Source organism: Capra hircus, chromosome 12, assembly GCF_001704415.2.
Source record: "Capra hircus breed San Clemente chromosome 12, ASM170441v1, whole genome shotgun sequence".
Taxonomy (NCBI): domain Eukaryota; kingdom Metazoa; phylum Chordata; class Mammalia; order Artiodactyla; family Bovidae; genus Capra; species Capra hircus.
In genome coordinates this window covers 5,487,146-5,501,425 of record NC_030819.1, presented here as the reverse complement: position 1 = coordinate 5,501,425, position 14,280 = coordinate 5,487,146, and positions in this window count along the sequence as shown.

The window sequence follows — 14,280 nt, the reverse complement described above, 5'->3', positions numbered from 1 at the left end:
TTTGACTCTCTAAGATTGTTTTATAACAAGTCATTTTTCCTAGGACCCAAGTTCAGTTAGGGATTCAATTGTGTCAGACTCTTTGAGACCTCATGGACTGCAGGATGACCAGCTTCCCTGTCTGTCACCAACTCCCAGAATTAACTCAAACTCATGTACATCGAGTCAGTGATGCCATCCAACCATCTCACCCTCTGTCGTCCCCTTCTCCTCCTGCCTTCAATCTTTCCCAACATCAGGGTCTAGGACCCAAGTTAGACACTGAAGAGGTGAGGATAGGTAAGGTCTCTTAGTGTATGTGACTGATAAAAGTTACTCTAGGATAATCCGTTCAGAATACACTGCATGCCCGAGCATATTAGTTTCATTTCTACAATGATTTTGTGTTTTAAGTTCTTTGAATATTCACCATATCACTGTAAGTCAACCCAAGCAAATATTGTTATCATTCTCATTTACTGGTTGAGCAAATCAAGATTCAGAGAGTTAAAATATTTGCACAAGGGCACACAACTAGGTAATGGTAAACACAGGCCTGTAAACCATATACTTCGATTATGTCACATTGTCCTAGTACTGATAGATTCGACTTAGTAATCCCTTCTGCACTTTATGAGCTTCCCTGGTGGCTCAGACAGTAAAGAATGAGCCTGGAATGCAGGACACCTGGGTTCAACCTCTGGGTTGGGAAGATCCCCTGGAGGAGGACATGGCGACCCACTCTAGAATTCTTGCCTGGAGAATCCCCATGGACAGAGGAGCCTAGCAGGCTACAGTCCATGCAGTCACAAAGAGTTGGACATGACTGAGTGACTAAGCACAGCACAGGACCACATTTTATAGTTTGCAGACACATCCAGAACTGCACGGTTCTAACCCTTATAGAAAGAAGAAGTTACTGAGCCTCCATTTTCTTCTAAATTGTGTAAGCATATTAAGATGCTTCAGTAAAAGGATACATTGATGATAGAGAAGGCTGCAACTAAAAAGCTCCTTACTCAGGACTCAGTGCTAGATTTTGGCCTCACAGGGATGGGTAAATTTGTGACCAGAACACAAGTAGGCTGATTAATCCCAAATAGTTTACAAAACTCTATGATCTGTACCAGTCTCTCTATGACCTAAATGTTAAGTACAATTTATTCCCTCTAGTCCACTCACTCACCCTCTGAACATGTGTACTATGCATTAAATGGATGACAGGAAGTCATTTTTTAATTCTTTCTTTAGAAACTGATCTTTCAAGCCTCTGGGAGGCTGATCTCCAGGGAAGCATTTGCCTTCTTTATGGGATTATCTGTCTGTTATGTTGAATGGATCTCATTTCAGGAGTCATCAGGTCAATTAATCTCAACATTAAGGATCCTCTCAAGAGCTCATAAATATCATTGAATTCACACATCTTAATTGATGGCTTACTTTGTGTGTGGTCAATTGGTGGATACTTACAATTTGAAAGGGCAAAACCCCTGATAGTTGTCTATTAAAGGGTTTAATTTTATGTCAGGGATTGCAGAAAAACAAGTACAGTAATGTAGTGAGATACACTCAACCAGTGTTTCTTTAAAGTTCACGTTTTCATCTCTGTTACTCTTTTTGCAGATTACTGACAAGAGGAGGGGAGGAATAAAGTGCTGAGAAGGGAGAGGCAGAGAAGAGGCAACGTGGCGAGGGAAAGAGATGGACTTTGACAGAAAAGAAGGCGATGGAGTTCAGACAGGAGGAGATGAAGTGAAGCAGGAAGGAGCTAGGAGAGGAGGAGAGATCGCCCGGACCCTCCACTCACGTTTACTCAGGCTGGGTACAAAGAGAAGCCCTCGTTATATTTTGTCTCCAGATACCTACAAGGGGTAAATGAGGCCAAAACATGGTAAGAAAAACACGTTCTATTCTCCTTCCCTTTTGTGGTTGTTTAGTCAGTAAATCCTGTCTGACTCTTTGTGACCCCGTGGACTGTAGCCCACCGAGCTCCTCTGTCCATGGGATTTTCCAGGCCAGAATGCTGAAGTGGGCTGCCATTTCCTCCTCCAGGGCATCTTCCCCACCCAGGGATAGAACCCAAGTCTCCTGCATTGGCAAGCAGATTCTTTACCACCAAACCATGAGGAAAGACCTCTCTTTCCTTTACCAATTCACTTTCATAAGAGTAAAACTGAACAGCACATAAGGTTAAGATGTCTGAATGGTTTTATTTTTACTCATATCTAGGTGTTTTCTTTATGGGAGAGCAATGTTTGGACAAGAAAGAAAAAATATACATATAATAAATTACTAAATATTTATTCAACATGATTTATTATATGCCACTATTTCACCAATGTCAATTATATTGTTACCAAGAATTTTATTTAATCTGATAGAAATAAACTAAAGAAAACTATATGCCAATTAAAAAGAAAAAGAAATGCAACCTCATAAAAACATATTTCTTCAAATCTTTGAAATAAGTAAATGTACCTTTTAGAGGTCATCAAGTATAATTAATAAATCTAATCTTATGGTTTTTATAACCTTTGATATGACTATTTCTAATAAACAAATAGTGAAAATAATTCAATGTACCAAAAAAGAAAGAAACTAAACAATTAATAAGTAAAATGTAATTATATTCCAAGTGGTCATAAAAATAATGTTTTCACAAAAATAAAAATTAGAGTAAATGTAAACATAAAAAAGTAAATTAAGAATAAATTTCACTTTTTATTCCAAAAAATATTTAGAAAATCAGCCCTGAGAGAAATAATTTGTAATCCAGAAACATAAAATTTTAATTACAATGAATTAAAACTACTTTTGGGGGGGGAAACATAATTCTATTTGAATAAATGATTTAAGAAATAAAAGTATGTAGTTTTAGTAATCAATAGTTATTTGATTGCCGAAGTCATGGAAGTAAGGAATTGGTGGAAAGTTACTTCTGCGCTATTAAGTGATGTACATTTTATAATATCACCAGTTGTTCAAGTTTTCTGTGCAGCTGCTGTGAATAATGAGCTAATCCTGAATTCCTAGGAATCCCCAACTTGAAACAAGAAGAGAAGCAAGAAAATGGGCACTTGGCAGAACCAGGAATAGACTAGCTATTATTATTATACTCCCTGAAAGAAAGGATCAGCAAGTTAACTAATTCACCTTCTTCTTGTATCAGCACTTTCTCTGTTCAAATACTCCACAACGTCCAAAACATTGGCCATCTCTCACACTGACTGTAGCACTCACAGCCTTTCATGCAATACCCTTTCTCCAAGGACATAGGGATGAGGTTTCAGACACTTTTCTGTGGCCTGAACAGGTGTATGGATAGCATCTGAGTGCTGTCCCCTAGTGATGGGGATTGAAGGCATACTTGTACGCAGACACTGGTAATATGGAATTCCCAGGTGTGCTGGTGGTGAAGAACCCGCCTGGCAATGGAGGAGACGTAAGAGATGTGTCAAGATGTGCTTTTGATCCCTGGGTCAGGAAGATCCCCTGGAGGAGGGCATGGCAACCCACTCCAGTATTCTTGCCTGGAGAATTCCATGGACAAGGGAGGCTAGAGAGCTACAGTCCACGGGGTCGCAAAGAGTTGAACACGCTAATGCCACTTGGCACATTGCTAATATACACAGCTCTCTTACAGCCGTGTTCCTCAGACATGAATGGGACAAAAATCACTCGGGATCTAGCAAATGTTTCTGTAGATTTTAGGAGAGGCGAGGAAAACCCGAGGTGGCCTTAGTGATAAAGAACCCACCTGCTAATGCAGCAGAGGTAAGAACCACAGGTTCAATTCCTGGTCGGGGAGATCCCCTGGAGGAGGGCATGGCCACTCATTCCTGCCTGGAGAATCCCATGGGCAGTGGAGCCTGGGCTAGGGTACACAGGGTCACAAAGAGTCCAGCTCGACTGAAGCGACCTAGCGCACACACCCCAGGGAAACCCCGAATCTCTAGCCAGGCTTCAGGTGGTCCGGGGTGCAGCACTGAGCACTGAGCTTTGAAGAGCTGAGTGTAAAGTGGATGCTTGGAGAGCAGGGGCTTTTCCCAGCTGAGCTGAAGACAATCTTTAAAAGTTTGTTTTCTGTTTTTTTTTTTTTTTTTTAATCTTCTGAGTCGGTCGACGTAATTCTCTAATACACACTCACCAATGAATTTTAAGGAAAAACAAGGGGTCACATATTTATTTATTGATAGTTCCTTATGATTCAGATTAAATGGTCACAAAATAATAAGGGAACCACAATACTTTAGTTCGTCCTGCCTTTCAGCTTAGATACTCTGTGGCAAAAACCTTAAGGGTTTTGTTCAAACTACCAGTTGAACCCAGGAAATCTGGCTCCAGGATTCAAAACCTTCAGCAGAAACGTAAATCTGTGTCAACATGAGAAGGAATGCTATATTTCTCTTGAGAATTAGTACTTCCCAGGGGATGAAAATCCATCTCAATTAGCAAAAATAGTAATACAGTTGTTTTCATATGTACAATAAGATTTTCTACCATTGAATCCAATTTGTACATTAGCTTCTAGGAAGAGGTGAATTATAGACGATTAGAACCTAACATAGCTTTTGTATTTTCTCTAACAATGGTATAGGACTTACACTTTCAAGATGAATTAAAGTAACACCCAAATACTTGAATTATTTCTCAAAAGAGAAAAAGCTAATCTTTAGGGGTTTCATTGCTAGTATGCATTAGGATGGTTCATCTTAATGTAATTGGAGAAGTAGATTGCTGTGTTGTTAAATTTTTTAAAAATATTTTGAGCTTTTTATATAACTTAAATGTTTTAAAATAAAAGAGACATGCATCTATCTGTGTGTATGTATATAAATATACATATACATTCATGTATATAGTGTGTAACTTCAACCAACTCAATTTATTTTACATTCTTGATCTTTTTATCTTTCTATTTTACTTAGTTGCATTTAAAATAGCCACTAAGAATAACACTTTGATCAAAAACAGTAACAGAATGATTTATATTTAATTGAAAATCTTTGCACAAATCTGTATAACATACAAGTAGATTGCTAGGTTAGTGAATGTCACAATGATTGATCAGCAGTCTCTCTTCTTTAGGGTCAGAGCCCAGGTATATGAATTGAATAAGCTCATATATTTTCATTTCAGAAGATAAAAAATTTACTAATGAGATGTAATCCTAAGTACAAGATACTCATGGCAAAGACTTTGGTGACTAGTTTAACAGTTTTAATCTAGATAATCTTTATGAATTTAATAAAATCTGAAAATTGTCTATAGTGTTAATAAACAATAACATTTATTTTCCTTTGATTATATATATATATATATTTTTTTTAATCCAACATTTTAAGTATTTAAGACAGGAATCAGACAAACTACTTACTGGCCTACTGCCTGTTTGTAAATAAAGTTTTATTGAAACACACCCATGCTAATTTGTTTCTGTACTTTCCATGACTGCCTTTGTGCTACCAAGGCAGAAGTAGCTTCTGCAAAAATCTCTGTCTGGTCTCCAGAGCCACAGATAGTTACTATGTGTTACTTTACAGAAAAGGACTACTGACCACAAATATTTTTTTTGAATTATCACATAATTTTTCAAATGGTTCAAAGCTACTTTGAAGATGCATACACATAGGAACACTCAACACAGTTAAGAAAATTACATATCACTCTCACCTCAGAGTAATAGACTATCACATTCAATTCCACGCACAATTAAAATTAATGAAATAACATTCACTTATTCAACAAATATTTATTGAAGGGCATATTATGTGCCCTCAATAAATATTTATACTTACACACTTCTCAGTGATCGATCATGATTTAAAATTAAAGAAAGGAGGGAGGGAGGCAGGGAGGAGGGGACATTAAAGAAGCATGTGACATTAAAGAAGCATGTGTCTGCCCCCCTTGAAGAATTAGGCTCCAGGAAATCATTCATGATAACCAGACGTTCCCCTGAGGTCTGAGTTATGAGAGATCTTTAGTCCTGAGAGACAGCAAGTGTGACCAGTCCTTCATAAGGAGTGACAGAAGACAGGATATGGTTGTGTACTATTCATTACACAATTATACACATTATATATACTAACTATCTTTTTAAAAACAGCAGAAACGCGTATTTATTTAATTTGGTTATAAATCCTAGTGCCTTAAACTCTGTCCTTTAATGAAAGTCTAGAGAAAGGAGTGCATACCAAAAACTTGACATATTTAGGAGGTGAAAATGGATGTTCAGAACATTTAAAAAATTGAACATTATAAAGGAAGCATTCAATTAACATCTGACTAATTCTTGACAAAAATTAACATTTACCAATTAAAGAATTGAGGACTAATTTGTGATTCTAACTAACCATTGTTTGAATTTTGAAAGAAATGACATTTATATGAAGTTGCAATTGAATTGCAAACTCCTTTGCAAAGTTAAAAGGTAATGCCTACAAGAATTAAGAAAGTAATGTAATTCTGGACAGTGTGTCTAGGCGTGACAGAATAAAGGGAACATATGGTACGCTATTGTTTAGTGTCTAAGTCCTGTCTGACTCTTTCGTGACAAGGTTACTCTGTCCATCAGATTTTCTAGGCTGGAAGACTAGAGTTGGTTGCTTCCTGACTCAGGGATTGAGCCTATGTCTCCCTCTTGGCAAGCAGGTTCTCTACCATTGAACCACCTGGAAAGCCTGAATATGTGAGACACTTGATGTCAGTGCATAGAGGTTCTTTTATGGGGAATAAAGAGAGCAACAGAACTCTACTATATTTAGAAAGAATGGTTCAAGAATTTTTTAAAATTATTTACTTATTTTTGGCCATACTGGATCTTTTTTGCTGTGGGAGTTTTCTCTAGTGGCAGTGAGCGAGGGCTACTCTATAGTTGGGGCTTCTCATTGTGGGGGCTTCTCTTGTTGAGGAGCACAGACTCTAGGGCGCATGGGCTTCCGTTGCGGCGCCCCATCTCTAGAGCACAGGCTCAGTACTTGTGAAGTATGGGCTTAGTTGCTCTGCGGCATGTGGGATCTTCCTGGTTCAGGGATCATACTCACGTCTCCTGCATTGGGAGGCAGATTCTTTACCATTGAGCCACCAGGGAAGTCCAAGAAATGGTTTTGTTCTATTAAGGTCTTAGTGACGGGGAACTTATTCATATGAGGAAATCTATCCGAGTCTGTTCTACAGTTGGTATCTGATATTGCAAGACAACAGACTCTGGGAATCTTAATGCATGCTCACTGATTGCCAGTGGTGATCTCTAGGTAGCAGGAAAGGAGTTGTCTCGACATACACCTTCCAGTAAAAGGCAATTGGAGAATCAGGAGAAGATGCAGACAACACCCATGAAATGTCTTAAGACAATAAATCGTATGAATCAATCATATACATGCATATGATTGTTGAGCTTAAAAAGTTAAAAACGATTAGAAAGTATTCCACTTAACTGACTTCAAAATTCCTGCCCAAAGGCAAGATTAACCAGCCATTTGTACGTTTTCCCAAGGCAACTGGACCTGATTTACTCAGATGGATTGTAGCACATTTCTGGACAGATGCAGATACACTCACACACACACACACACCCACGCACATGAGCATGCATGTTTCAGATGGTGTATTATAGGAAGAAGGCTCGAACTCTAAGTCTCTGAAATTATAATTATTGTTCTTATATACAACTACCTTGTCAGTATATTCCTTGCTATGCTGGTAAGGGCTTCCCCAGTGGCTCAGTGGTACAGAATCCTCCTGCCAATGCAGGAGACACGGGTTTGATACCTGGGTTGGGAAGATCCCCTAGAGAAGCAAATGGCAACCCACTCCAGTACTCTTATTGGGAAATCCCATGAACAGAGGAGCCTGGTAGGCTACCATTCATGGGGTCACAAAAGAGTCGGACCTCATGGGATTCTCCAGTCAAGGATACTGTAGTAGGTTGCCATGCCCTCCTACAGGGGATCTTCCCAACCCAAGGATTGAACCTGGGTCTCCTGCATTGCGCGCAGATTCCACTGAGTCACCAGGGAAGCCCCAGTTTGCAGATTAGCTTAAGCAATTTTGGATCAGTCAATTAATGCATAATTGTCTTCTAAAATGTTTGCGGCATGATTTAGACTGGTTCTTAAAAATTTAGAGCAGATACATTAAACTGATATACATGTTTTCATTTTAAGGCCACAAATACGCATCTGTTGCCAAGTTCAGGAAAGTAAAATATTCTTTACAGGTTTTTTTATTTTTTTTTTTTTACATCACTGGATACTTTCATTCATTGCTGGTGAAAATGCAAAATGGTACTGCCATGCTAAAAGATAACTTGAATATTTCTTATAAAACAAAACTAAACATAGTCTTACAATATGACCTAGCAACCGCCCTCCTTGGTATTTACCCAAATTAACTGAAAACTTATATCCACACAAAAACCTGCGCATGAATGTTTATAGCAGCTTCACTCAGTTGGAAACAACTAAGATGTCCTTGAGTAGGTGAATGGATAAATCAACTGTGCTACTCTTCGGACAATGGAAAATTATTCAGCATTAAAAAGAAATGAGCTATCAACTTGAGAGGTTTCCAGAGATTAGGGATTAGAACTGAGTTCTAATTTAATTCAGTGTATATACTCCTTCTGACTGTTACCTATTTATTTATCTATGTGCTTCTGTGCAGACATATACACACACACATATATATATACATTATATATGTGTATGTACACATATATATATATATATATATACATGAAATGCTATGCACAGACAAGGCACATGCTGAATAAAATAGAACAATAAGAAGTCATTAAAATATGGAGATCCAACCAGTCCATCCTAAAGGAGATCAGTCGTGGGTGTTCATTGGAAGGACTGATGTTGAAACTGAAACTCCAATATTTTGGCCACCTGATGCAAAGAGCTGATTCATTGGAAAAGACCCTGATGCTGGGAAAGATTGAAGGCAGGAGGAGAAGGGGATGACAGAGGATGAGATGGCTGGATGGCATCACCGACTTGATGGTCATAAGTTTGGGTGAACTCTGGGAGTTGGTAATGGACAGGGAGGCCTGACGTGCTGTGGTTCATGGGGTCACAAAGAGTCGGACACAACTGAGCGACTGAATTGAACCGAAAATATGGATGGTCTTCTTGGACTAACAGCATCTACTCTGCTCGAGTGAGATCTAGTTCAGCACTATTAACTAGACATCTAAGTCTTGAACTAATACAACCCAGACTTTTCCCCCCCTCTGTCTTTTCTTCTTGTAAGAGGAAAACATTCCAGAATCACTGAAAAAAGAGCATCGGCATTTGCAGGTGTGGACACCACAACTGACCACAGTCATTTATGAGGAATTCTCATTTCTAGAAAATATTGAAGTGTTTGACTGTTATTAGACATGGTCTTTGCTTACACCGTCTGGACTTTTTTGAAATGTGCTGCTACAACACTGTTGGGTATATTTACAGAAAAAATATGTCTTCATAAATTTTGATTGTTTGAATATAATGGTAAGATGTTCATGGAAACAGGTGAAAGTGAAATTACTCTCAAAGAAGGCCTCTCTGAGTATTTCTTCACCTCATTAGAGCTTCACAGTTAATAAAAGAGACAATATTTACTTGGTCTGCACTCAGGTGAAGTGAAGATTCAGGGTATTCCAATTTCCTGGTGCTGGGAGTCTCTCAATATATTTTATTCAGTCCTTCAGATGACTCTTCCTTGCACACAAACCAAACACTGAGAAGCTATTTGTTTTATTTAAACATATGTCACTTTTCAAAGAAATACACTTGACCTCCCTAAAACATTTTTTACCACTTTTTCTTTTACTACACAACAAGGGATTTATGAAAATGTATGGGTACTGTGATCTACATAACTAAAATGTTTCCTTGAATATTAAGTAACCAAGTTCTGTGCATACACACAGAAAACACTTAACTTGCAATGTTGCTGAAACTTTTGTGTACGTGAATCACCCGGGGATCTTATTAACGTACAGATTTAGCTTCCTCAAGTCTGGGGTGGAGCCAGAATTTATTTCCAATAAAGCCTCCAGGTGTTACAAACATTGCTGAACCTTAAACTAGATTTTGAGTAGCAAGGAAATAGGAAACAGGTAGAACCATAATATCACTGTTTTGGTTTTCATTTACTCAAAAATTAAAAAAAAAGCCTATCATATTCAATTCCTATTTATACCATAAATATATCTTCAAATACTCTCAGTGTTCTCAATCTTTTTGGCTTGGTTTTAGTGTTGCAATATCTGAAAATTTTTCCTCCCTTCCTTTTTAAAAATATGAAATATACAGTCATCCTTGCTTGAACGATGTATGGTAAGTGAGAGGTTAGACTGTGTTATTTTCATGGCAGTCTTTTTTATCCAATAAACTTCACAATCATGAATATTAAAAATCAAATTTTCTTCAAGACATTTCTTTTACTACTTTTTTTATTTTATTAATTTTTCAAACGATATCTACAGCCATTGTGAACTGTATGGTGTGTCCTATCAAGAATAGAAATAAATAAATAAAAAAAATTTTTTTAAATTAAATTTAAAAAATAAATAAAAAATAAATTGAAGTAAAAAGTAAATAAATTAATATTGGGCAGATCAAACAAAAAAGAAAAAAAAAGAAGGAACAAGAGAAATATTTGTTTGATGCTACAGTTTCAGAGAAGAATTCCCAGATACAATACCAAAGATCCAAAAGCCCATTTTTCCAATGTCGTTATAAACATTGTCACCATGGAGGCTGATTTCATCAACGATAATTGGAATAAATGCATTCATAAGTCACAAAAAGAACAAGGTGGCACATTCACAAGAATTACAGCAGAGACATCATGTTTTCCCAAAATGCTTGTAGCCCTGAAGATAAGTAATGATGGCCTCTCTAATATTAGTGTTTTGAGAAGAAGAATCTGCTCTGGGAAAAAGAACATACGTGATATTTTTACATAGGAACAAACACGTCCAAGGAGCGCTGGCTGTGCGGGCGCAGGAGGGCCAAGAGGAGGTACTCCATGTCCAAGGTCAGGAGGGGTGGCCAGTGAGGAGATACCCTTCATCCAAGGTAAGGAGCAGCTGCTGCACTTTGCTGGAGCAGCCGTGAAGAGATACCCCACGTCCAAGGTAAGAGAAACCCAAATAAGACAGTAGGCGTTGCCAGCGGCATCAGAGGGCAGACACACTGAAAACATAACCACAGAAAACTAGTTAATCTAATCACACAGACCACAGCCTTGTCTAACTCAGTGAAATTAAGCCATGCCCTGTGGAGCCACCCAGGATGGCGGGTCATGGTACAGAGGTCTGACAGAATGTGGTCCACTGGAGAAGGGAATGGCAAGCCACTTCAGTATTTTTGCCTTGAGAACCCCATAAACAGTAAGAAAAGACAAAATGATAGGATACTGAAAGAGGAAAGTGGTCATAGCAAACACCCTCTTCAAACAACACGAGAGAAGACTCTACACTTGGACATCACCAGATGGTCAACACTGAAATCAGATTGATTATATTCTTTGCAGCCAAAGATGGAGAAGCTCTATACAGTCAGCTCTATACAGGTCAGTAGGTGCCCAATACGCTACTGGAGATCAGTGGAGAAATAACTCCAGAAAGAAACAAGGGATGCAGATTTGCAAAGCAAAAACCATACCCAGTTGTGGATGTGACCGGTGATAGAACCAAGATCCGATGCTGTAAAGAGCAATATTGCATAGGAACCTGGAATGTCAGGTCCATGAATCAAGGCAAATTGGAAGTGGTCAAACAAGAGATGGCAAGAATGAACGTCCACATTCTAGGAATCAGCGAACTAACATGGACTGGAATGGGTGAATTTAACTCAGATGACCATTATATCTAATACTGTGAGCAGGAATCCCTCAGAAGAAATGGAGTAGCCATCATGGTCAACAAAAGAGTCCGAAATGCAGTGCTTGGATGCAGTCTCAAAAGTAACAGAATGATCTCTGTTCGTTTCCAAGGCAAACCATTCAATATCACAGTAATCCAAGTCTATGCCCCAACCACTAATGCCAAAGAAGCTGAAGTTGTACAATTTGATGAAGACCTACAAGACGTTTTAAGAACCAGCACCCAGAAAAGACGTCTTTTGCATTATAGGGGACTGGAATGCAAAAGTAGGAAGTCAAGAAACACGTGGAGCAACAGGCAAATGTGGCCTTGGAGCACAGAATGAAGCAGAATGAAGGCTAATAGAGTTTTGCCAAGAGAATGCAGTGGTTATAGCAAACACCCTCTTCCAACAACACAAGAGAAGACTCTACACTTGGACATCACCAGATGGTCAACACCAAAATCAGATTGATTATATTCTTTGCAGCCAAAGATGGAGAAGCTCTATACAGCCAGCAAAAACAAGACCAGGAGCTGACTGTGGCTCAGATCATGAATTCCGTACTGCCAAATTCAGACTTAAATTGAAGAAAGTAGGGAAAACTACTAGACCATTCAGGTATGACCTAAATCAAATCCCTATGATTATACAGTGGAAGTGAGAAATAGATTGAAGGGACTAGATCTGATAGATAGAGTGCCTGATGAACTATGGATGGAGGTTTGTGATATTGTACAGGAGACAGGGATCAAGACCATCCCCATGGAAAAGAAATGCAAAAAGCAAAATGGCTGTCTGGGGAGGCCGTACAAATAGTTGTGAAAAAAAGAGAAGCGAAACGCAAAGGAGAAAAGAAAAGATATAAGAACCTGAATGCAGAGTTCAAAAGAATAGTAAGGAGAGATAAGAAAGCCTTCAATGCAAAGAAAAAGAGTAAAACAATAAGATGGGAAAGACTAGAGATCTCTTCAAGAAAATTAGAGACACCAAGGGAACATTTCATGCAAAGATGGGCTCGATAAAGGACAGAAATGGTATGGACCTAAGAGAAGCAGAAGATATTAAGAAGAGGTGGCAAGAATATACAGAAGAACTGTACAAAAAAGATCTTCATGACCCGGATAATCACGATGGTGTGATCACTCACCTAGAGCCAGACATCCTGGAGTGTGAAGTCAGGTGGGCCTTAGAAAGCATAACTACGAACAAAGCTAGTGGAGGTGATGGAATCCCAGTTGAGCTGTTTCAAATCCTGAAAGATGATGCTGTGAAAGTGCTGCACTCAATATGCCAGCACATTTGGAAAACTCAGCAGTGGCCACAAGACTGGAAAGGTCAGTTTTCACTCCAATCCCAAAGAAAGGCAATGCCAAAGAATGCTCAAACTACCGCACAATTGCGCTCATCTCACATGCTAGTAAAGTAATGCTCAAAATTCTCCAAGCCAGGCTTCAGCAATATGTGAACCGTGAACTTCCAGATGTTCAAGCTGGTTTTCGAAAAGGCAGAGGAACCAGAGATCAAATTGCCAACATCTGCTGGATCATGGAAAAAGCAAGCGAGTTCCAGAAAAATATCTATTTCTGCTTTATTGACTATGCCGAAGCCTTTGACTGTGTGGATCACAATAAACTGTGGAAAATTCTAAAAGAGATGGGAAAACAAGACCACCTGACCTGCCTCTTGAGAAACCTATAGGCAGGTCAAGAAGCAACAGTTAGAACTGGACATGGAACAACAGACTTGTTCCAAATAGAAAAAGGAATACATCAAGGCTGTATATTGTCACCCTGCTTGTTTAAGTTATATGCATCATGAGAAATGCTGGGCTGGAAGAAGTACAGGCTGGGATCAAGATTGCCAGGAGAAATACCAATAACCTTAGATATGCAGATGACACCATCCTTATGGTAGAAAGTGAAGAGGAACTAAAGAGTCTTGTTGAAAGTGAAAGAGGAGAGTGAAAAAGTTGGCTTAAAGCTCAACATTCAGAAAACTAGGATCATGGCATCTGGTCCCATCACTTCATGGGAAATAGATGGGGAAACAGTAGAAACAGTGTCAGACTTTATTTTGGGGGCTCCAAAATCACTGTAGAAGGTGATTGCAGCCATGAAATTAAAAGACACTTACTCCCTGGAAGAATAGTTATGACCAACCTAGATAGCATATTCAAAAGCAGAGACATTATTTTGCCAACAAAGGTCCATCTAGTCAAGGCTATGGTGTTTCCAGTGGTCATGTATGGATGTGAGAGTTGGACTGTGAAGAAAGCTGAGCACCAAAGAATTGATGCTTTTGAACTGTGGTGTTGGAGAAGACTCTTGAGAGTCCCTTGGACTGCAAGGAGATCCAGCCAGTCCATCCTAAAGGAGATCAGCCCTGGGATTTCTTTGGAAAGACTGATGCTGAAGCTGAAATTCCAGTACTT